Source organism: Cherax quadricarinatus, unplaced genomic scaffold (assembly GCF_038502225.1).
Source record: "Cherax quadricarinatus isolate ZL_2023a unplaced genomic scaffold, ASM3850222v1 Contig71, whole genome shotgun sequence".
NCBI lineage: Eukaryota > Metazoa > Arthropoda > Malacostraca > Decapoda > Parastacidae > Cherax > Cherax quadricarinatus.
Window position 1 is genome coordinate 1 of NW_027195097.1, and position 3702 is coordinate 3702.

A 3702-nucleotide genomic window follows, 5' to 3' on the forward strand; every position below is an offset into this window, starting at 1 on the left:
ACAACCACCAGGATGGTGAGTGAGGTGGTCCAGGAGCTACAACCACCAGGATGGTGAGTGAGGTGGTCCAGGAGCTACAACCACCAGGATGGTGAGTGAGGTGGTCCAGGAGCTACAACCACCAGGATGGTGAGTGAGGTGGTCCAGGAGCTACAACCACCAGGATGGTGAGTGAGGTGGTCCAGGAGCTACAACCACCATGATGGTGAGTGAGGTGGTCCAGGAGCTACAACCACCAGGATGGTGAGTGAGGTGGTCCAGGAGCTACAACCACCATGATGGTGAGTGAGGTGGTCCAGGAGCTACAACCACCAGGATGGTGAGTGAGGTGGTCCAGGAGCTACAACCACCATGATGGTGAGTGAGGTGGTCCAGGAGCTACAACCACCAGGATGGTGAGTGAGGTGGTCCAGGAGCTACAACCACCATGATGGTGAGTGAGGTGGTCCAGGAGCTACAACCACCAGGATGGTGAGTGAGGTGGTCCAGGAGCTACAACCACCATGATGGTGAGTGAGGTGGTCCAGGAGCTACAACCACCAGGATGGTGAGTGAGGTGGTCCAGGGATGGTGAGTGAGGTGGTCCAGGAGCTACAACCACCAGGATGGTGAGTGAGGTGGTCCAGGAGCTACAACCACCAGGATGGTGAGTGAGGTGGTCCAGGAGCTACAACCACCAGGATGGTGAGTGAGGTGGTCCAGGAGCTACAACCACCAGGATGGTGAGTGAGGTGGTCCAGGAGCTACAACCACAAGGAGCTGGATGGTGAGTGACCAGGATGGTGAGTGAGGTGGACCAGGAGCTACAACCACCAGGATGGTGAGTGAGGTGGTCCAGGAGCTACAACCACCAGGATGGTGAGTGAGGTGGTCCAGGAGCTACAACCACCAGGATGGTGAGTGAGGTGGTCCAGGAGCTACAACCACCAGGATGGTGAGTGAGGTGGTCCAGGAGCTACAACCACCACCATGATGGTGAGTGATCCAGGAGTGAGTGAGGTGGTCCAGGAGCTACAACCACCAGCAGCTACAACCACCAAGATGGTGAGTGAGGTGGTCCAGGAGCTACAACCACCAGGATGGTGAGTGAGGTGGTCCAGGAGCTACAACCACCAGGATGGTGAGTGAGGTGGTCCAGGAGCTACAACCACCATGATGGTGAGTGAGGTGGTCCAGGAGCTACAACCACCATGATGGTGAGTGAGGTGGTCCAGGAGCTACAACCACCATGGTGAGTGATGGTGAGTGAGGTGGTCCAGGAGCTACAACCACCATGATGGTGAGTGAGGTGGTCCAGGAGCTACAACCACCAGGATGGTGAGTGAGGTGGTCCAGGAGCTACAACCACCAGTATGGTGAGTGAGGTGGTCCAGGAGCTACAACCACCAGGATGGTGAGTGAGGTGGTCCAGGAGCTACAACCACCAGGATGGTGAGTGAGGTGGTCCAGGAGCTACAACCACCAGGATGGTGAGTGAGGTGGTCCAGGAGCTACAACCACCAGGATGGTGAGTGAGGTGGTCCAGGAGCTACAACCACCAGGATGGTGAGTGAGGTGGTCCAGGAGCTACAACCACCAGGATGGTGAGTGAGGTGGTCCAGGAGCTACAACCACCAGGATGGTGAGTGAGGTGGTCCAGGAGCTACAACCACCAGGATGGTGAGTGAGGTGGTCCAGGAGCTACAACCACCAAGATGGTGAGTGAGGTGGTCCAGGAGTGGTCCAGGAGCTACAACCACCAGGATGGTGAGTAAGGTGGTCCAGGAGCTACAACCACCAGGATGGTGAGTGAGGTGGTCCAGGAGCTACAACCACCAGTAATGGGAGTGAGGTGGTCCAGGAGAGAGCTACAACCTGATGGTGAGTGAGGTGGTCCAGGAGCTACAACCACCAGGATGGTGAGTGAGGTGGTCCAGGAGCTACAACCACCATGATGGTGAGTGAGGTGGTCCAGGAGCTACAACCACCAGGATGGTGAGTGAGGTGGTCCAGGAGCTACAACCACCAGGATGGTGAGTGAGGTGGTCCAGGAGCTACAACCACCACGATGGTGAGTGAGGTGGTCCAGGAGCTACAACCACCAAGATAGTGAGTGAGGTGGTCCAGGAGCTACAACCACCAGGATGGTGAGTGAGGTGGTCCAGGAGCTACAACCACCAGGATGGTGAGTGAGGTGGTCCAGGAGCTACAACCACAAGGATGGTTAGTGAGATGGTCAATGAGCTACAACCACCAGGATGGTGAGTGAGGTGGTCCAGGAGCTGCAACCACCAGGATGGTGAGTGAGGTGGTCCAGGAGCTGCAACCACCAGGATGGTGAGTGAGGTGGTCCAGGAGCTACAAGCACCAGTATGGAATGTGAGTGGGTCCAGGAGCTACAACCACCAGGATGGTGAGTGAGGTGGTCCAGGAGCTACAACCACCAGGATGGTGAGTGAGGTGGTCCAGGAGCTACAACCACCAGGATGGTGAGTGAGGTGGTCCAGGAGCTACAACCACCAGGATTGTGAGTGAGATGGTCCAGGAGCTACAACCACCACCATGGTGAGTGAGGTGGTCCAGGAGCGACAACCACCAGGATGGTGAGTGAGGTGGTCCAAGAGCTATAACCACCTGGATGGTGAGTGAGGTGGTCCTGGAGCTACAACCACCTGGATAGTGAGTGAGGTGGTCCAGGAGCTACAACCACCACCATGATGAGTGAGGTGGTCGAGGAGCTACAACCACCAGGATGGTGAGTGAGGTCGTCCAGGAGCTACAACCACCAGGATGGTGAGTGAGGTGCTCAAGGAGCTATAACCACCAGGATGGTGAGTGAGGTGGTCCAGGATCTGCAACCACCAGGATGGTGAGTGAGGTGGTCCAGGAGCTGCAACCACCAGGATGGTGAGTGAGGTGGTCCAGGAGCTACAACCACCAGGATGGAATGTGAGGGGGTCCAGGAGCTACAACCACCAGGATGGTGAGTGAGGTGGTCCAGGAGCTACAACCACCAGGATGGTGAATGAGGTGGTCCAGGAGCTACAACCACCTGAATGGTGAGTGAGGTGGATCAGGAGCTACAACCACCAGGATGGTGAGTGAGGTGGTTCATGAGCTACAACCACTAGGATGGTGAGTGAGGTGGTCCAGGAGCTACAACCACCAGGAGGGTGAGTGAGGTGGTCCAGGAGCTACAACCACCAGGATGGTGAGTGAGGTGGTCAAGGAGCTACAACCACCAGGATGGTGAGTGAGGTGGTCCAGGAGCTACAAGCACCAGGATAGTGAGTGAGGTGGTCCAGGAGCTACAACCACCAGGATGGTGAGTGAGGTGGTCCAGGAGCTACAACCACCAGAATGGTGAGTGAGGTGGATCAGGAGCTACAACCACCAGGATGGTGAGTGAGGTGGTCCAGGAGCTACAACCACTAGGATGGTGAGTGAGGTGGTCCAGGAGCTACAACCACCAGGAGGGTGAGTGAGGTGGTCCAGGAGCTACAACCACCAGGATGGTGAGTGAGGTGGTCCAGGAGCTACAACCACCAGGATGGTGAGTGAGGTGGTCCAGCAGCTACAACCACCAGGATGGTGAGTGAGGTGGTCCAGGAGCTACAACCACCAGGATTGTGAGTGAGATGGTCCAGGAGCTACAACCACCACCATGGTGAGTGAGGTGGTCCAGGAGCTACAACCACCAGGATGGTGAGTGAGGTGGTCCAG

The 3702-nt window shown here is 56.8% G+C and overlaps 1 long non-coding RNA gene across 1 annotated transcript; it reads left to right on the plus strand.

Moving 5' to 3' along the window:
- The first annotated feature begins 1031 nt into the window (after nucleotides 1–1031).
- LOC138851194 (uncharacterized) lies at nucleotides 1032–2510 on the plus strand. The gene is made up of 3 exons (XR_011391049.1): nucleotides 1032–1205; nucleotides 1251–1326; nucleotides 1870–2510. It is a non-coding gene; the product is annotated as an uncharacterized lncRNA (long non-coding RNA).
- The last annotated feature ends 1192 nt before the right edge of the window (nucleotides 2511–3702 follow it).